Here is a 22,362-nt window from a genome sequence, read left to right on the forward strand (position 1 = left end):
ACATACGCTTTGTCGAAGATAATTAAATCCGTACCATGAATCCATACGTCCTGTCGCACAAAGGCACGTATCAGAAAATATTGTGCGTCGCGTCACGAATTTCCCATCTTTCGAATTATTTTCGTTCATTAGTCGCTGTCTACGCACTTCTTCAGTAATCGCTTTAATAATCATAAAATGCAGTGTTAATTTATTATTTCATTTGCATCATATGCGTACAAAATTTATTTATTAATTTGCGATACTAGATACAGAAAAAGTATCTAAAATATTGTAATCATACATTTACAAAGCTTTACAGCTTGTAAATTCTACAACAATTCGTCAAAATTACAATATTTTAAGACTCTAAAAACGAAAGGAAGCTTACAACATTTTCAAATCAAAAAGAGATTTAATTATTTAAAGATTCAAATTATAAAATTCAAATCAATTGGAAAATTCAAGGCTTTAAATCATGCATATTTAAAAAATATATAAACAATTAAAAAAAATTTACAATAGCAATAAAAATAGGTAGAATTTCCTAATTCATTTAGAAAGATAATTTAAGAAATTTTATATATATATTTATATATAAATATAGAAATATATAAATATATATATATATATAAATTAGAAATTATATGTATAAGAATATATATATATATATATATATATATTTTATAATTTGTACATAATATTTGTATATTTATATATGTTATATGTTACATATGTTTATATGTTTGTGTGAAAAAAAATAAAAATGTTCAAACAGTAGCGACAGGGGGATGACCGGCAGTGCGCTATTATAATTTCACCGCGCGCCAAGGGCGACAATTAAAACACGCGGTAATCGGCGCGATCGTCGCAATTAATCTCCTGTAGAGCAGACGCAGTATGAGCCCAGGGATCGCGAGATCTTCCGTGCATATCCAGTAGCTCAGAGAGATACGGCCGACCTTCTCCCCCGGCCTGCCTCCTTTTTCCTCTTCGATTTCTCCACGCTCGTTCCACGCATTACGCTGGGATCGGGCCGCGCGTACCGAGTGACGTAAAATTATAATTCCGTAAAATTAACGTTGCATATGTTAATTATTAAGAACCGGTCCGTGGCTCGCGGCCACCTTCAAGGTTCTCCGTTCCGTTCAAAGGAACATGTGTACGAGCGTGCGCTCACACGCGAGGTATAATGCACAAACTCAGTGTGCATGCTCGTGCCTGTATCAGGGTGGCGTTTGACCCGTCGGTGGTGATGTCGGACGTCCGTGAAATCCAACGATTCCTTCTGAGCAAGGATATTCCGTCTCGAAGAAATAATAAACTAAAAAGGGTCTCTTGGTTCCTCAGTTTTCTTTTCCATGTTCTCCAATTATCGCGACTAAAACTGATTTTGAATTAGTCACTTTGCGTGATTAGCACGCTAGCGGCGTGAAGCATTAGTGCAAGAGGAAGAGTGGTTTATCAAGTCGAAGTATAAAGAAGTCGTTTGTTCCGGGTTTCAAGGTAGAGATTTCCGAGAGAGATTTCTCATGCGCGAGGCCTGAGCCTCGCGCGTGCAAAATCAAGGAGCGAGCGTCGAAGGAAGCGCCGGGACGAGTTTATCGATCGTTGCACGATCGGCGTCTTCGTGCCTGTGCGAGTGTCAAATCGAATCGAAAGTGCGGAGGAGCCACCTTGACGAGGAGGCGAAGGAGGATGCATTAGGCCGCGGCTGTGTGCCGCGGGCAAACAAATCAGCGGAGGATACACGGACGGCACGGTATGTACAAAGCCGGTGTTGTCCGCCGTGTCAATAACGGCCGACGAGAGAGAAGAAAACACGCGCGTTTGGTCGGCAAACGCGGGTCATTTTTCAAAGCGAGGGGGCTCGCGATTTACGGCGCCGATCTCCTCGCGCTCTCTCCGCGAGAACAAAAGCCGGCGTCGTTCCGGAGCGGAAAATCACTCCGATATGCGCTCGATGGCACGCCGCGAAGTAATTGTGCGAGGAAAATGTGGACGGGAAGTCGAGCGTTCGCCGAGGAAATCGGCGTTTCGCGTTTGAATCTATTAAGGCTTCAAGAGAGTTTCTTTCAAACGAGCTTCAACACTTAACTCTCCCGCTCAACAACGGCACCCTGTTACAATGCGGTGGTATGCGTCCGGCGTAGAGAGACGTGCAACATTACAATATCAAAACCGGAAAAAATGTCCGCTGTTGAATGTCTAAGAGCTGTACTCAGACCCCTTTCCAGAAGAAATGAAAAATTCTTTTCTTCTCTCGCGATATACACGTCACGAGTGTCAAGAATGCTACATGCGAATCTCGACAGAGTTCAGATATTTAAATTGAGAAAAAAAAAATCTGATTCTATGTATAAAAATTATTTACGCTTTTCAATCTTTTTTGATGAATAACTGTAAACTCGATGATGAAACCTGTCCTTCACTTGTTAATTACTAAATAAATATATAAATTATATCAATATGCATTTATTTAATATGCATTTATTAAATTATTAATATAATTAAATATTAAAGACAAATAAATATAAATATTATACAGTATATTTCCATTTTGTATCTAAATAAATTTTGATCCAGATTCTAAATCGCTGTAAAATATGTTTTGTAATACTTTTAAATGCAATCTAGAATAATCCATAATTTTTTCATAATTTTTTCATTATAAATAAAAAAAAAAATAGATGTAATATATTTTTAAAAGCAAATGCTTCATAACGTAGTATATTTAAATATTTAAAATCGAAACATTGTGACATTGTAAAGAAGTTACTTTCCATAAATTTTTTTATAGAGTTTACAGACAAATATCAGAAAATCTGCATAAAATTCAAGGCGGAACATAAAGAAGTTACATAACTTCGCATTAATAGCAATAGTACAGTTTTGCTTAGAAATTAATTACCGATGACAGCGGTCACCGTTCACACTTTGCTAATAGTTAATTGGTTAAGCTTCTCAGATAACGAGAGGAAGCATGGATTCCTGGAAGCGTTTAAAATAGAACACATCTGTGTCTCGGAAAAATGGACTGATTCAAGTCTTTAAGTTAAATTCGTGGAAACTTTTTTGTGGAGAAAATCGAGATTTATCTGTAACATCTTTCTTTTTCGGATAAAATAGAGATGCATTTGCTGAAAAGGAAAAAAGCGTTATTATAACGCGAAATAGAGAAATTGTGCTCAACAAAGACTCGTTATTGCGCACATTCCTCAAATGCTACGCATTGTCCCTGTCCGAAGTATCGGAAATCTTTTAACGAGCAGATAATAATTATATGCTGTTTCATTTAAAGAAGAATTCTTGAAAAGATAAACGTGAGATAACACAAAAACTGGAAGAAATTATAATTCTCAGGAATATTTAAACTTTTAAAAACATTTTCCGTGAGGCAAAATTTCCTGTCGAAAACGTTTTTTGCACTTTATAAAAATTTCAACAATTGAAACCTTTCAGATTCAATACCTTTTAGTTCAGCGATGTGGATTACTGAGAGAGTAGACAATGGTTGTATCCAGCAAAAAAAAGAACAGCTTTACAAAATGGTTCGTTAAACTATTGTAAGTACTTTTTTGATATGATTGCTTCTTGCTCTTGGTCCTTTATTGTGTAACTTTATTGTATATCTAAATGTATAAACCTATAAATATATAATCATATTAAAGAAATATAAATAAGAAGGCACATAGAGTCAAATACAGAATCAAATACGGTTCTCGGTTGTACTAAATAAATTTTATATAAATAAATTGTCAATATAAAATACGATTATTAACGTTGATATATATATATATATATAAAATGCAAAATAACATAAATTTCAAATTTATGAATTTATATAAATAAATTGTCAAATATAAAATAAGATTAACATTGATATAGATATAAGATCAACATTGATATATATATATATATATATATATATATATATATATATATATATAAAACGCAAAATAATATAAATAAATTCTAAATTTATATTATTTTGCGTTTTACATCAATGTTAATAATCATGTATTTTATATTTGACAATTATATAATATTTATTTAACACAACCAAATGCCGTGCTTGACTCTTACATGCCTTCTTACTTATATTTTGACAGTTTTAGAGAGTCCATTATTGTTTTTAATTCATGTCACATTAAACAATCTTAAAATCGGTGCAAAACTTTTTCTGCCGAACGCAGCCATTAGTAAAGGCATTCAATGGAGAGAATGGTAAACTCGAAAATAAGACCGGTCCCGGTTTCTCGATAAACGACGCGAGATCGAAATCGAAGGGCGTCGCGATAAGGCCCGCGCTTCCGTCGTTGCATGGGACAGGAACAAGCGATATACGTGAGCTTACCGATATATACGTGCCTCGCGGTTCGTTAAACGCGGCTGCCACCGACCGAAACAATAGCTTATACAAAAGGGATATACGTGTGTCGTGTACTCGATCCGACGAAGGGGGACCCTCTCACGCGCGAGAGCGGCATAAGCAAGCACAAGAGATGGGCAAGCATAAGAGACGTCGTCGTCGTCGTCGTCGTCTCCTTATGCCAACGGCGCCGGTGCATATGTATTATAACTTCCGGTCGCGGTTAATTGTCTCCTGCGACAATATAATTAAATCTGTTCGCGAGATGATCCTTCCCGGACGCGCACGATCATCGCGTGATGTCAACAGCCGAGACACGCAATTTCTCGTCGTGATATAATCAGAACGCGAGACCGCTCGTACAGCTTTTATTGTTGCTCAAAACGAGTCAATAAACGTTGAACGATTTTTTTTCTTTTTTTTTTTGAGGGCAAACTAAACACGCGTACGTAAGTAGAGGAAACAGAGAGACACGAGATCCAAACTCTTTCTTATTGGAAAAATATGGGGATGCTAGGGCGTACGAAGTTATTGGAGCGGAATTGAAAAATTATTTAACGACTGCATAAATGTTTGTAAATAAAAATGTGCGAAGGAAGGAACTGTCTTTGACATAAAATTAGCAACGAGTAGTAAACACGGGATAAACACGAGAGAGGCAGTGGAATGTTAAGGGTTGGCTGAGCGAGAGGAATCGGAAAAGGAGGGGTTGCCTTTCAGGAAATCCCTCGGCAGGAGACATCTGCGCTGGTCCGGAAGGATCGATTCGCTGTTAGCCGTAGGATTCGATGTAATTGCAATAGCTGAATGCGCGCCGGGCTGAGAAGTCAAACGCGCGTCCGCCCGTAACGTTTAAACAGCGATTACGCGCATATTTTGTCGAGGAAGATCGACAAGCTCGGCCGCGGCCGGTGTGGAGAACATCGTTTAACGACCGTGAATTTCCACCTCCCTCGACTTGGTGCGGACTCTGGGTCTACACGCGCCGTCGCACGACGGTGTCGCACGTACGGACACGCTGATGGATAATACATCGAGAAGAGCGAGAGCGACGTGAAGACTACGTGTGTAATCGATCTGTCGATTAAACGTAACGATCGAGGCAACAAAGATCGATAAATAACTGAGAACGACGAAATGTCGATAAATAACTTCCCGCTGTTTTGAATTTATTGATTTAACTCTCTGTCTCGACTTTGATTAATTATTTGAAAATTTGCGAAACCAATGTCAGTAGAAAAGATTTATTAATATATCCTATCGGGAGGTCTACTGAAATCCGAAAAAAAATTTCCTGAGAATTCTCTTAATTTTAAGACATTTAAAAATTCTAGGTAAAATGAAAGTTTTTTTTTTCAATCTTAGAAATAAATATATATATGTATATATATTTATTGTGCAAAGATCAGTGTGCTCTGATATTTAAAGTAGATGAATTGGCAAACTCCTGATTATTATAAAAGTAAAATATTAAAGAAAGCAAAAAAAATTCCTGAAAATTCTCTAATTTTTCAAAGCGTAAATAAATTCCCTGAGAATTCCAAGTTTTCCAAATTTGTCCAGAGAGATAGTAGACATCCTGCCTATATTTTAAAAATTCCAAAAATCATCAAAAATGCATATTTATCTTCTTAATCCGTAGCGTTAAATGTACCTGTGTTTGATTTTGAGTTTCCTTTATGTACAACGATGTTATATCTTTTATTTTAAGGAGTAATTTGAGGAGTATTTTGAGTGTAATAGAGAATGTTTGCATTCTTATCCTACAGAAATCGTGAAATCGCGATTGTCCTCCCTGAAAGGTGCGAAATTGCTAGCCGTCACGGTTGCCTGCATCCATCGATGCAACATCGACGTTGCACTAACTGGGTGCAATGCACGATGCAAATCTCGGCGTAAAGGAGCGCACACAGTAATCAGTATCACGATATGGACGATGACAGTAACTACTAATTATATCTAAGAATATTGCCAGTAATAAATAATATCCGATAATATTCGAAAAAAGTTTAATCCTAGTACTGAAAATATATTACTATATATATATATATATATATATATATATATATATGTATACCAATTGCGCGTGCGTTTATATGTGTGCGTGCGTGTGAAGAGACCTTAAAAAGACAAAGAGATACGCAACAAATCCTGGCGCGTTTGCTCGATATCTCGCGATCCAGGTACAACGACCGGGAATGTACGACTACCACGCAAGTACAAGCCGTGAGCGGCGTTCGGCTTGTTTGTGCAATTGCGCGTGCACACGCACATGCGTAAGCGATAGGAGGAGACGCGTGATGTTTCCCCGTGTAACGCTAATGCACGAAAACGATCGCTAGAATCGCATAATACACTAAGTTAGAGTTCGGTCAACGTGATGCACGATTTGCTTCGCCGTGTTCGCCGAGCGAATAGTAAGAAGTACATTACATTGCTGTGTTGCATTAGAAAAAAATATTGAAAATTTCTGTCACACAAGTCAAATTTTGTCAAGTTTTGTACACAAGTCAAATACCTATTTTCAAAGTCGAAAAAAAATTTTCTGAAAATTTCCTGAAATTCCCTGGTTTTTCCCAGGCAATTTGTTAAAAATTCCAGCTAAAAGGAAGGTATTTTTAAATGTATGTCAGAAATAAATATATACTTATGCCACAGTCTTTAATATTTTCTACTCATAAAAATTTATAAATCATAAAATCAAATTAAGAACTTTCAATAATTAGATTTCACTTTCAATAACTAGATTTGAAAAATTTTGAAAGGAACTATAATAAATAAATAAATATAAAATAAATATTTTACTGCATATAATATTTATAAATGGGAAGATTTATAAAATTTTCAAACTTTTTCAAAAAAATTATTACAAAATTATATAATATATAACAGATATAAAATTCAACTTTTACGAAATTATTAAAGTAAATAATTGTCTTCATTAAATAAAATTGCATCTTATGCGAAATCGTAAAATCAGTGTGCTCCGATGTTTAGAAAGGTGTCACTGTTATATTATTAAAAATTCAATCGGTAAACTCTCAATTATTATATAATAAAAACAAAATGTGAAAAAAATAACTTTAAAAAAAAATTTTCTAATTTTTAATAAAATCCTGAGAATTTCAAATTTTTCCAAATATGACAGATCCTGATATATTTATTATGTCCTTAATGTTTATCAGTTATTTCGATAAATTTCGATAAAATATTACATATCTCGGTGGGGATAAGATCTGATAAGCAGGAAAAGTATTTGTCTTAATCAGGAATCGAACTTGGATTCTCCCTGCTTATCAGACAAGCAGCTTATCTCTTCACCGGGATGTGGTAATATTCATCAATAATGAGTTTAGAACACGTTAAACAAACATGTTAAACAATACAATGTCACGCGCGCGCGCGCACACGCACACGCACACGCACACGCACACACACACACACACACACACACACACACACACACACACACTCGAAAAAAATCTTCACGACCGATATTGTGGTAATTTATATTTTCGGAAAGATTGTATTTTTCGAATAACTATTTAATTCTGTTCATAAAGAGTCGTAGAGTCTTTGAAAAATTATGGGAAAAATTACGGAAAATTGACGACATTGTTTATTGTCCGTTAAAGTAATTAGATTTTAATTGAAGTGTTTCTGTGACCGATGCGATGTACTTTCACGGATTTCCTTTCATACGCTGCACTTTATTGCAACGCGTGGGCGCCCGGCGATATTTACTGCTAAGTAGTCGACGCGATCTTGCCGGGTGGCAAGAAGATCCACATGTGGCTATACGTATCGGATTGCCGGTAAATCTTCCAGGGATTTCATTTCAGTTATTATGTCGCGTGGAAGGAGGATCACGTTTAAATCCACCGATTCTCGTGTAGCCCGATTTCTGTATTGTTCGATCTTATATTACGGAATCTATGGATTGTCGGAATTTTAAATCAGGCAATTTCAAACAGGTTTGCTGAAATTATAAAGATAGAAAAAAAAAGAGAAAGGAAGAGAGAGAAAAAAGGGGAGAGAGAGAGAGAGAGAGAGAGAGAGAGAAGAGAATGTATAGAAAGATAAATATGTATCTTTAATAAAATTTTTAATGTAAAAAATCTCAAATCTCTATTTTAAATGTATAAAAATTTCAAAATTTAATAAATAAATTTATTTATCTTTCTGTATTGGACAATTTACAAATAAATAAATAAGATCTATTTGTGTGCATGTTTTTCAATGTCGCGGAATTATTTACATGATCGTGGATACGTGACTCATGCTTAATGCAAATTCGCGGAACAACAATTCGAATGAATATATTAACCTCATCGTGCATTTCTGCTCGGTTGGATCTATGAAATAATAATTGCGATAATAACGCGAAAGTCACGGGAGATTACAGTGAACATTTCGCGTTCCGCGTTTTCCTCTGACGTAAAATGGCCTTTATGCGATTTTTCATGGAACCGGAGCGCTTTCAGAGTCCGCGAGCTCTTTGACCTTATATAATTGCCGCGAGGCCGCGGCTTCTTCTCTGTCTCTCCTTTTCCCCCTTTTTTTCTCTCAATGCTTCGCGCGTAATACGCGCCTCATTCTAGCGCGAGGTTTTATTAAACGAGGGAGAAACAACCGCCGGACCGTCGTAAATTTCGAAAAGCGGCGAATATATGTACGAACGGCCGGCAAGCAGTAAAGCGGCAAGCAGAAACGCGATTCGCACTCTTCGTAATTTTTATGAGGCATTCGCGCGACGATGTTTCTTCTTCCCTTTTTCCAAATCATTATTCGCACATTCCATACACGCACGGCTCTATTTAAAGGCTCTGTTCTTTATAGCTAAATTAGTATACACTTGTATACTTAAAATGAATTATGTATGTATATTTTGAAGCTTGGTGAAGAGGGAAAGAAGTTTAAATGCAGCGAGCCTAAAATTGTTGACCAATCGTTCGCTATGCGTAAATAAATAATAATAATTCGCCGCTTACACACAGGGCACACGCCTATCAATGTTCGTCCGTTGTGCTCTAATTGCTCGTACATTAGAGAATCTGTTTTTGCAAAACAAATTAAATTTCCTGCATTATGCGACGAGATTACGTTTATTGCGAAATCTCATGCATAAAGTATGCGTCTATTTATAAAAGCTGTTTATGTATATTTATAAGTTTTCCGTGTGGAGATTGATTATGTTGTCACAATTTCTTTATTATTACAATAAATATTGCAGTATAACATAACATTGCTCTTTTCAAATTACAAATTACCTTGTTAATACATGTAAAATATTTGAAAAAAAAAAACTATTTTATACTAACTGAAGCTTATCAACAAAATTATAAAATTAATGAATTTGGAAACTAAAGAATCAATATCGATATATATATATATATAAAATTAATTTCAAATCAAAACTATGTGTTCTCATAAACAAGAATATAAACAAGAATATTACAATTTTTGAAAAATATAGTTAGTCTTGATTTTATTGAATTTATATTGATGTATTATTTTTGCTCAACTAAAAATCTTTTATAATATTTTTGCTTATGATGATGTGTGTGTGTGTGTGTGGGGGGGGGGAGGTGTAAGAATATTTATCTCGATTTAAGACTAATTTTTTTCTATGTAATAATTAATGACATCAGTTTCACGTCACACGTGACCACACGTTCAGCACTAAGTGCGACCGACTGATTCCAAGTGTCGCCTAATACAAAGCTCGCGTTCAACGTCAATGTGCCACCAGAATCAGATAGTCCCATTTAGCGTTAAATGCGTGGCGCGAATACGGCCTCGAGTGCTCTCGCCCTAGCGTAGTAACGCACGTTACAGCACGATAAATTACGAAGGGCAGCCGTACGCCAGGCGGTTCAAGATCGCTCCGAAGAGAAGAAATTCTGAGGATACCAACGATCTCTCGCGGGCGTGCAGCGGGTTTATTTGCGCGGTTCGCGTATTCGCCCACGTTGCAGATCGAAGAAATAATTATAGGTCTCGATGGAAAGGGAACAAAAAAAAAAAAAATAAGAAAAAGAGAAATGAAAGAGAGATGAAAGAAAAAGAAAGAGGGGGGGGGGCGAAAGAGACAGGAGAAGAGAAACACCGATACGGCACCGGCGGCGGTGGCGGTGACCGATGCCCGTGTATCGGCCAGAGCCCACTGAAAAATAAAATGAAATACCGTTCCCGCGTTCTCCAATGCATCGATGACGGAGGACCGCGCGCGTGCAACGCATCTCCTTATCTGATGCATCCATTCCCGACGCGTCCCAAACGATGTCGACCCGAACGCACGTCGCTCCCGGCTTGCTCTCTCGGCAGGACCGCCGCGGTAAATTCTTTTTCGGGACCATTACGCTACTGATAAACCGACGGCATTTCGGACGGCATTTCGGCCAAACGTTCCGTAAGGGTCCATCGTCTCAATCGCAATCTTAATCGATCGTGAGGAACGAGGACTGAGTAATGTTCCCTTTTTGCGAAAACGTGATTATATGAAATCAATAATAAAAAAGAGTAAAATAAGAAATGATTACACTGTTTTATAAAAACTTTTTTTTTTTTTTTTTAATTATTTTGAACCAGACAAAGTATTTTTTATAGAGAGTTTCGAATACCGAAAATGATGCAGCAAGCCAAATTTTCCAGCATGTCAGATTTCCAAAATAAAATTGAGATTTAATATGCAATAAATGGTGTTTTTGTAATATTTAAAGATTTTTTTATAAAGAAGGCTAATAGCAAAAGTATGTATCTTAGTAAAATTCTGTATTAAAATTTTTCATAATATGGATAAAAGATAAGATATCAAAATTTTAAAAAAAGCATTTTATAAGGAATGAACAATACATTCATGATTTCTAATCAGCATTTCAAAAAACCGTTAACCTTCTTTGTAAAAAAAACCTTCAAATATCGCAAACAAGCTATTTTTAAATTAATTTTGAAACTTGACATCCTAAAAAATTTGACTCACGGCATCGTTTTTGGCAAAAAATCTATAAGAAACTTTGTCTGGTCCAAAATAATTTTTCGCTGTAAAGTAGTGTTATCTAAAGCCATGAAAAATGAAGAAAATGAAGAAATAAAAAAGTTTTTGCTAACAATAAGTAAGAAAGTAATGTAAGTTAGAAATGTTGAAACAAGAGGATGAAGAAAACCTGAATCGCCTGAATAATATTTAATTTTTGAGAAAGATTTATTTTAATTGAAATTATAATTAATACTCACAATTATTGAATCGGATTATTTTTAATCCGAGCGTAGATTAGAAATAATCGGGGCGCGAGCCGATGATGGGTCGTTGCATTTGCACGCCGCTCTCGTCACACGCACCGTTGACCGATGACCGGGCTCGAGCCATTAAGCTGTCCATTTAACGACTGGCCGAAACAATGTGATTAATAACGGGGCCGCACCCCGCGTCATAAAGTACGCCGCTAACGAGTGCTTAATAATATTCGTTGACAAAACGTTAGTCCAGATAATTACGAGTCCGTGCGCGAGATTGGGCGTCGCGGGCTTCTGCGATGAATCCCGTTGCTTCCGAGATTTATGGCGATCATCCTCCGCATTAATAAAGCCGCACGTATAAAATTAATGATCGCCACAACGCGTTGGGAAAGTATTAAAACGATCAACCTTTAATAAGTAATGCGGCACTTGTAAGTCGCTTTACTAGGATAAGTTTTCGGGCACTGACCTCGCGATCACTTGCTCAGTTTTCCACCGGCAAATGATATGATTGTTGTGTATGCAATTAAAAAAAAAAAATATATATATATATATATATATATGCAATTGCGTCATTTTAATAACACGCATCTTTCTTATGGACTGCACAGAGAAAACAGTTTTGCTGGCAAACCTAAAAATTTGCCAGATACAGAAATCTGAAAATTATTTTGTTGTACACATCAAAATTATTATGTAAGACACGTAAGCATGATAATAATACTGCAAATTTTTTATTTTTTAATAATCAATTTGAACATAATAATTTCGAAGACCCGAGAAAATTATTTTTTTCAGATTTCTGGCTAGATTTTTCCTGTCTCCTTCCGTGTAGGAAAATTATTTTTTCTCATGTAAACGCGATGAAAATTCAATTAGATCAAGAATTAATTTTTTTACTGCAGATCTGAAAAGTGTTGCTGAAAAGAGTTCAACTGCAACAATTTATCGAATCAACTAAATTTTGCGATACAATGGTATCGGAGGTGATACCCTCGCGCGTTCGGGAGGGAGGGCTGCTTTTGTCAGTTCCAAACAACGGAAATGTTCTCTCCGTGACGCGTGTTATCGACAAGGTATCAAGCATTGCTATCCCCACGAGGGACGTCGCCGTATCGCAGAGATTGCCGCGATATGTTGCACACATGTAGCCCAGCGCCGTTATTATAGGGAGGCAGCGTCGAAACAGAACTATCAATTAGGCGTTTAAAGCGAGACGAAGCCGTTTCCGCGCGCGGCGCGGCGGCGAGTCGCAAATTAATTCCTGCCAATTCTCAGAACGGATAAAGCTTCCTCTAGCGAGAAAGCGCTGAAGAGCATTCGCCGCCGTGATTAATTTAACACGTTGACCGACAGTGACGAGTGTAACTAACGTGGTAAAGTTCACCCCCGCGACGGGACGGTCAAGTCCGCGCGCTTTCAATTCGCCGGTCACATCAAAGCGCGCTTCGTTTTCATGGATAATGAATTTAAGAGTCTATTATACCTATTTTTATATTTACAATAAAAGAATTATGAAAAACTTAAATTATTACTCTTAATCGTATCTTTAAAAATAATAACAACAAGAGGTTGGGCAGCGATTTAAAACTTGGATCAAAAGTTTATCTAAATAAATAAGTAAAAGTGTGCTCTAATGAAAATGTAATTAAAAAATAATTACAATAATCTGAAGTTCTTTATATAAATACTTCGAGTATTGAAATATTTATATAAAGTTTCATTGCGATGCAGAGAGCATGTCTTATAAAAATTTAATTTTATTTGTACTCTTGTCCTGTCTTGTCTTAATATTTAAAATACTTATGTAAACAAAATTGATATTTTTGTCATTATTTCTTAATTACATTTTAAAGCACGTGTCTATTTTATATTTCAGTAATTTATTTTGGCCCAAGTTCTAAACCGCTGCAAAATTTTTTGTATTACTTATAAATGCTCTCTAGAATAATCTATAATTTTTTTTCATTGTGAATAAAAATAGATGTAATACATCTTTAAAAAATGACATAAATTCCTCCGATATTTTTCTTTTACTTTTGTATTTCTCACAATTTCTCTTCTTCAGGCGTGTTCCTCTTATTGATACAAGACAATTAAAAAAATTTGACATGTACGTGCGTACGTAAATTTGATGATAATGAATTACAAAACACGTGTGAAATACGCTTACGCAAAGCGTTATTGTTTGCAGTTTAAGTCATTAGTTGGCAACAATACAAAACTACGCGAAATTTTGCACGCCCGAATGGAAATGTCATTTCGACGCGTCATCCTCGCGCTGTTGTTACACTCGGCTCGAAATAGACGCGCGCGCGTATAACGCCACGCCGGAAATCGCTCCGGGTCTCCTAGTCAAGTTGCGGTATGTCACGTGCGGAACGGTTTATAGGCACGTCGTAATGTGTGATTCTATAGGGAACATAGTAATGCGTTGCGATTTTGCAACTGCTAAAATAGCGATAACAACCGCATCCGTTCGAGTCGGGCGCGCGCGAAGATATTACGCTCGCGCCGGACGAGCTATAAATGGAATTAATGGAACGTGGTGAAAACGCTAACAAAAATTCGTCTCTATCGTGTGGCAAGTATTCGAGTACGTCGGGCATGTCAATCTCGATTTAATTTTACAACGTGCGAACGAGAATCAAGTTTAGAGAATGTGATTCCGATAAACATAAAGTAGATGAAGTAATTCATAAGATACGAAGATATAAATACGAAGATTAAAACATGCGATATATGTGCGTTACTTATTTTATTATATAAACTGGTAACTCAATAATCCCTTATAATCCCTTATCTCTTTCATCGTATAGGAAAGTATCACAAACAGAAATGGAGATATTTTTTTATCTCTTCAACGACGTGTATTATGATATTGACGTGTCCACTTAAAATACATGGAACGCAACGGATTATGTTCGTAAAATGATATGAATGCAAATTAAACGAACACACTTGCGAGTCATCGTATCATATCAGTTTATATTATCGTCGTAAAATATTATAGCTAAGTCTCAAATATGTACAACAAATAAGACGTGTTAAAGTAAGAAATAAATTTTATTCGGTTTTTACATATCTTAGATTTAAATGTTATAATCGTTTTTTTAAAAGCCAACTCTTAGTCCCGATTTTTCAATTTCTGGTTAACTTATAGTTTAGATTTAAGGATATGTTACCTATTTTCAATAGTGTTTATATTTATGAAAAAAATTATGAAAAGCTACAAATTATTCAAATCTCAATTAAAAATAACACAAAGAAGTTTAGCAGCGGTTTAAAAAAAATTACTTAAACTTTGTTTTGTAAATTCTTGCGTGGCAGGACTCAATGTCAATCGCGATGTTGAAAATCTGATCAATATGAACGCGAATCCGAGAAACCGAGTATTGCAACTTCTACCGAGATTAAGCGACACAGTGACCCTGTTGCGCTCGATGACGAATGCTTTGTCGATTTCGCCGAATCGGTATCTAAATGCAATTCATGCATGCAACTCATTTGATGTTTTTCAGCATCGTCCTGCCGATGCACAGCTACACATTTCGCGCGTTCGAACGCGTAACGTTACGTATCGCAACTCTAAGAATTTTTTTTTCTACATGTAAATTTTTAAAAAGTTTCCAGATACTCTTAAAATCCTCTTTTTCTTATTTCTTCAAACCAATAATGCCCGAACAAATATTCTGATAAATTTTCATCTCGCGATTGATTACAAGTTTTATTGTTATTATTCCTATCCAAATCATATATTGATATACTTTCCAGTTTCCTCACGTTAGTTTCCTTCTTGGGAAAAAAATGACATCGATCAATTTGACATTAGAACACATCGCGTTATTATTTTAATGAAGATTCCGCCTATCTCAACTTGAGCAAAGATCCGTCTTGCATTAGCAGAAACTCGAAGAAGAATCCATTCTTATTTGTCAAGTATTTTTATATCCGTTTTGATAATAACAGTAATATAGACATCTTTTATTTATAATTTATTATCTGTTCCTATTTAGAATGACAAAGTTTGTTGAAGCCGAAAATTCCTCTGTTGACCTTCAAAGTAAGAAATTGTTCCTTTTCTATCTGTTTCAAATGCAAAGGAGCTTATCCATGTAAATAAATCTCAAAACAACTCCTCTATTAATTCCAATCTTTAATATTACGTCGCGTTTTGCACGTAACAGTAAACAATTTTAATATAACAATCGCACAAACTTTTATCTATAACGAGAGTTACATCTACAATGTAATTACAGCTAAGCTTTGCGAGACTCATCGGCTGTCCGCTCGTAGGAGACCTCGCGGTCGTTTTCTTTCGACCAACTTTGAATTCTTTCGAAACCAACTTATCACGATTACGATTTTCCCAAGCAACTTTACTTGTCAAGTTGTCTGACGCTGGCGTGACAACAAAATCGTCGACGCCGTCGTCGCTCGACGGGCTCGTCGTAAAGTCCGTCGGGGCAGATAAGAGCGTGTAACCCATTTTTTTCAAAATTATCTTACGACGCCGGCGTCCCCGAACCGCACAATGGCCGCGTTGTGCTCTACAGATTGGCCGCACCGCTGAGGGGACGAAAGTTTGTAAATGTTGCGTGAGGTTTACACTTGTCGTCTCGAGACTAGGTGAGAGAAAGAGAGAGCGCGTTATCGCGGCACGCTTGGGTGCAACAACGTCGCCGGGTGCACGTGCGCGACACGATTATGCAACGTGGTCGGCCGCGATTACGCTATTAAATGACATTCTATGCTAATTAAATCTGGTCAGTCTGTAACCGTGTTTATAGGACGCAAGCGATCGTAGCGATCATCAGGGTAGCTCGGTCTCTCGCCGACTCGAAATTTTTGTCCTACTTTCGACCCGAATTGGAATTTTTACATCCGTCTTAATACTACGAACGGTAAAAGAGACTGTTTTTGATATAATTTACTATTTACAGTTTTTATTTAGAATCGTAAAGATAGCCGAGAATTCCCCTTTCCTCAAATTCCTCAAAATAGGAAATTGCAGGAATTTTCTTCGAGTGCAAGGTGTAGGAGTTCATTCATGTAAAATAAACTTCCGTTAACAATCTTGTAGAACTTAAAAAGTTTCAAACTAAGGTAAAAAGAAGGTAGAAGTAAAAAACTTTTGACTCGAGATATCGTGAGAGAGCGTTGTTATTTAATAAATTGAATAACTTTGAAAATGTGTCAGTGGAGTAACTTTTGATTACTTAGAAGATATCTTGGGAAGTTTCACTCTTCAAAATACTATGTTGTTGAATTTATTATGACATTTAAGAATAGAATAGTAGATAACATTACTCGATAAATAAGATCTAATAATTTTTCTTTTCTGAATTTATATACTTATACTACTATTATCAAATTAAGGTTAATTAAGGAAGTTAATTCTTAAATTTAATCTCTAGATTAATTTATTATTTTCTAAGACTACGTGCCTTAATTTGAATTGATAAAATTGTTATGAATTTAACGATGTTGTTAGAAATATAGAGAGGAAACTATCACCTGATAAGCGGCACCTAATTTACAATTAATAATAATAATAATAATAATAATAATAATAATAATAATTTTCGAATTAAATTAAAACTACTCTCGTGCTACTATCGTTCGCCTTAAATTCGATCGGGGTATCCCATCCCCCCGGGGAGATGTGGACGAGACGAGGACGCGAGAGAGCAGTATAGTTAAAACGGGCCCTTTTCCTCGTCGATCGCGCGCTGTAAATTACAGGCTTTGCTTGTAAAAGTTCGTGACGAGTTTGAGGAGGCTATGTAAATCCGCTATAAATAACACAGCGGCAAAAAGCCGCTGAGAACCGGCGCGACGGCGGGCTCCGTCAATATCCGCCGGTTGATGGGAGTCTTGTCGTCGCCGATGCGATTAGCCCGACGCGGCCAGAGGAAGATCCGCTCGCGTTTCAGCCGACGAGCGTCGAAAGAAAGGCAAAGTGCCCTGTGTGCCTGCTGCCGGCTCGCGCCTGCTGTTCGCGATTCCGCCACCTAAGTAAAGCCGTTAACGCCTACTCACCACGGAGGAGCGGACGAGCGGTGCGTTAACGCAGCGGTGTAAACGCATTGCTCAGAGCGAGTTAAATTGATGCTCTTGACCCGTTGATAATGCACGGAGATCTCTAAACTCGTTTACACGCGGCCCAAGCTCGGCCCAAGTGAGTAATTTACAGCTCCCGCTTCTCCGGGAGTGACGGCGAGCGAGCGAGCGTGCATTTATTTAGACGGTCACCGCGTTGCAACCGTGTCGTCGGTGTTATTCGCCCCTTGCCCCACAAGTTTAAATTCAGTGATTAAACCGCCGGTTAAACACCGCGCTCCTTATCGCACCGAATTTGAGTACCTCAACGCGGGAGTTCTGCTAGCGTGTGAAGCGAAGCGAACGGCGGAGAAATGCCAACTCCTCGGGTCAACGATGAAGATACAAATCTTACGTGAGAGAAATTTTTTAAAGATATATATTCTATTATTTATTTATAGTGAAAAAAAAAATCATGAAGAAATTATAGATTATTTTGAATCGCACTTAAAAGTGATACAAAAATTTTTTGCTGTTTAGAACTTACAAATTACAAATTATTTTAATACTTACTACATTAAAAAAAATACTTTTTCATCGTGAATATAAAAATTATAAAAATCAATGTAGTACAATCTTAAAAGAAAATCAAGCGAGGAAAATTTCAAAAGTCAGAAACTTTTCTTTTTTCATCTTGACGTTGTCAAAATTGTATAAAGTGCAATCAAGAAAAGATCCAAGGAAGGATCTCCGAAGCCGCGGGGGATCCGAGGGGATACGTCGCGTACGATGCGTATTCTGTTAGCGTCGCCGTCCGCAACGCGACGATCTCGGCAGCCGCATGCCGAATGAGCTCTCGACCCTTTGCTCGCGACAATAGGCATTCTGCGGCGAGGAGGATCGCGACCGACGCCGACAAAGCGCAGAGAGGGATCGACGAGAGTCGTTCGGGTTCTGAATTGATAGCGAACTTGGAGAGCACCGCGGATGTGCATCGCGGCATTAAACATGCGGCCGGTCGGCACGCGGCTGGCGGCTGGCGATGCAACCCGACGCGATTCGCCGGCCGCGTTAGATGGAATTTCCGAGTGGCCGCCGCCCGCGCCCCGAGATTCGTTTGACGCGCCAGCAGGAATTCCGTAATAGGAAACTCACAAAATTTCAAGTTCTCCAAACGAAATCAATTTAATTTCCAATCGATTCTACGAGCGAGCTTCGTCGTGCGGCTCCGCGATGATTTTCAATCGATACCAGGAGCATTGTGTGTCGAGGGATCCGTTTGCTCTCTAATGGAATTCGAATCTGCGTTCCCGTATCGCTGTTCTTGATGCAGTTTACGTTTTTTTTTTTTTTTTTTTTTTTTTCGAATTCATTTTCGGTACTTTCATGCTGACAGCGATGCGGAGTGTGTTTTATTTTATTGAAGAAGAAATTCGAGTATTGTGCACAAAAAGAACGGTCTGTTTGGCTTTAATAAATTTTGCTATATTCAAAGAAATTTACTTATAGTCCAAACAAACCAATTATTGATTCAACAAATTCGAAAGTTTGGTTTTTCAAATAAACACACTTTCAAACAAAATATTTATTTAATAAATTATTTTAAAGAAATAGCGTTCCTTATTGTACGCATAAAACATACCTAATATATATTATTAAATTGAGAAACAAGCAATAAAAGCGCCTTATCATTTATCGAAATGACGACGTGTCATTCGGAAAGAATTCGCTCTCTACACTTGAATGCTGAAAATCATGAATCAAAATTACAATTCTGGAAAGCTTCGATTATAATCGATCGCGTCGGGTTCGTCGCACCGTATGACACATGCAATTGTAGACAATGCGTATGTCTGTCGAGGCGCATGGAATGACGTGAATGAGCGTCAGCCTCGTCGCCGTCGTCGTTGCAACCTGATGCTGCATTTAGCGCAATCGAACGATGACTGGCCGATGCAGGCACAATGCCGGTAAATGCGGTGTGGGCCTTCTCGAGGCGCGACGACGACGACGACGACGACGACCGCGATAATGACTCGCGCGCGCAAACACATATGCCCGCCGGGGCCGCTGACGCGTGTGCGTTATGCATAAATACGCGCGCGATTTTCTAAATTGCACGCAATTTCGCGACGCGAAAACATCGGGACGCGCCCGACATCGGGCGCCCGTAATCGAGCGGACTGTCAAACTCCTGTCAGCGACGCGGCGCTACCCGATGAGAGTCAATGACTCGCTTGTGGCAGCGCGCGTGTTGCAGCGAGCCACCGCGTTGCCGCATCGCGGCCGCGGCCGCAAATAGCCGCGAGAAACGAGACGAGTCGCGCGGGTCATTTAACCGAAGCTTAGGAAATTATTGATCACCGGAAGCGACCGCGCTCTCTCTCGGATAAATCTGCGCGCCTGGAACGTTATTCGTGCCTCCTAGTGGAATCCTATTATACATCCTGCCCTGTATGTATATAATACGCCATTGTTCGTAAAAAATATCTCTACGATTCCGTCCGACATCTTTATTTATATCGCTCGAAAAAACGAGAAGAGTGCTCTTTTTCGAGCCATTCGGCTCGTCGTAAATTTTACCAAGGCTCAAATGAGTTCGCTCATCAATACAACGTCCCTCGCTACAACTGAAAGTAATGCGGTGTAATTTCAGTACCGCAATTTTCTAGTCTCCGCAAATAAGGCAAAGCGTTTAGCGGGCATTATATATCTTACGAACGAAATATTATAGGTATAACGTAACGACATTGAGGAGCGCGCTTTAGCAGCGTCTATTCCATAAGTGACTCATAGTTTGCGGGAAAAAAAATCATCTCGCTCGAATTTTACATACATACATACATACATAGAAAAAAAAATAGTCTCATATATAAGCAAGAATATTATAATCTTCTTAAAAATTTTAATCTCGATTCGATTGAATTTATATTGATACAAATATCATTTTTACTCAACTCAAAATTACAAATCTTTTTTTTATTGAGAAGATTGTAATATTCTTACATACAAAAATATCTATGCTTACACATGGAAATATGTAATCTTGATTTAAGATTTGACGATGATTTTTTTGACTATGAAGCATCGGTCTCTCGCAATTTTCTATTACACAGAGTCGTATTTCACCGTATTTCAAACTCTCCCGATTCACCACCGTCGTAACCACCTGTTCGGCACGTCGGTCGCGAGAAACAACAACTCGCGGATGCAACGCGGATGCATCGCGTTTATGGACTCCTGGCCCCAGCGTGTATCACTCATCACGTTTCTTTCCGGAAACGTAACGTGGGAATGTAATAATAGAAGCGATACATCATCATGGAAATCTCACTTACGTTTGTTACTACTTCATATTTAATAATGCGAAAGCGTTGCAATTTTAATTGTATCCTTAATAATTAATTTACGTTACCGGAAGTTTTCCCAGCAATTAACAATGCATAAAGTCATTAACATTTTAAACATGGTTAAACATGATTATTACAACTGACGTATAATTAACGTGTATTTCATTAATAATATAAAAAAAATATATTCGTCGTATAAAGATCGAATGATTAAGACGAAAAGCAGATTTGATTCTAGTGGATATTTTTCAAGATAAGAAGATGATATTTTTCACAATAAGAATTTTCGAGGAGGGGGGGAGGGAAATATAATCGATTTCAAAATCAATTATCATCTTCATTATCAATTTATTAAAGGAGAAATAATTCAATTGTGGTTTTAAACTGTCACGTTGCAAGTCTGTTAAAAAATAGCGGCTCGTGATTCGCGAAATAAACAATTGTCCTAAATTTATAAATATAAATGAAAAAAAAAATTATTAAAGGCTTAAAATAAATTCTGTCTACCGAATAATGCAATCCATTATCTTTCGAAACTTCAACAATCTTATCTTAGCTTATTTAAACATTGATTGTTTTAATAATATATTATGTTTATCCATAAATTTATTATACATCTGCCGGTATAATTTACTTTTTACTTACTTACTTTTTCCACGAGATTCGGTCGTGTCATTCGCATTGCTTGTATAGACGTAAGTCATAAATACTGCAATTCAAATAAATATATCTGAAGATATTGTCTGAGCTCGGAAAACCTGAATGTGGGACATCAAGATTGAGAAAAATTATGCGGCATATTGAGTGGTGCCATGTAACCGTCTTTAATGCGGTTGTCTTTAACAGGCCCAGATAACGACATGGAAATCGACTTACCGAGGCCCCGATAACGAATTCGTGAGAGGTCCGAAGCGGCGTCTCGATATCCTCGAATCGACAAAGCACACCGCGATCCATGCATGCGTGCGCGATCATATGGTGAAGAAATATGCACTTGACGGAAGTTACAAGCCGCCCGTTGCAGCGACGCGAATTTCGCTCTCGGAGGATTAATAATCCCTTTAGTGTCGGTCCACAATAAGTATTTAATCTTTAAGCCATAAGAAATTAACCAATCATAGTCGATTATTCTTTTCATATTCGATTATAATTGGTCAATTTCTTACGTCTTAAAGCTTAAATTACCTATTGTGGATCGACACTTATGGGGCGAGAAGGACAACCGTTCTGTTATTCAAAGAAAAAAAGAAAGTTAAAAGACAATCGTGAGAATTTATCGGCCGGAAATTATTTTTTTCCAGAATATCTTTCTTATAGAAAGAAATTCTTATTCTCATTAAAAAAAAAAAAAAAAAAAAAAAAAGAAAGAAATATTTTTTT

The 22,362-nt window shown here is 37.3% G+C and overlaps 1 protein-coding gene across 4 annotated transcripts in view; it reads right to left on the reverse strand.

The window, feature by feature from the left end:
• LOC105430850 (thrombospondin type-1 domain-containing protein 4) overlaps positions 1 to 22,362 on the reverse strand; it is an 82,396-nt gene that overhangs the window by 36,275 nt on the left and 23,759 nt on the right. The window contains exon 1 of one of the 4 annotated variants that reach the window (XM_089074095.1): positions 11,588 to 11,908. The exons of the other annotated variants lie outside the window; for them this stretch is intronic. The gene's annotated coding sequence lies outside the window, so the exon portion shown is untranslated. Of the gene's footprint in view, positions 1 to 11,587; positions 11,909 to 22,362 lie in introns of those variants that run through there. 4 annotated transcript variants of the gene reach the window in all.

Source organism: Pogonomyrmex barbatus, unplaced genomic scaffold (genome assembly GCF_055798465.1).
Source record: "Pogonomyrmex barbatus isolate J1 unplaced genomic scaffold, ASM5579846v1 scaffold16, whole genome shotgun sequence".
Classification (NCBI taxonomy): Eukaryota; Metazoa; Arthropoda; class Insecta; order Hymenoptera; family Formicidae; genus Pogonomyrmex; species Pogonomyrmex barbatus.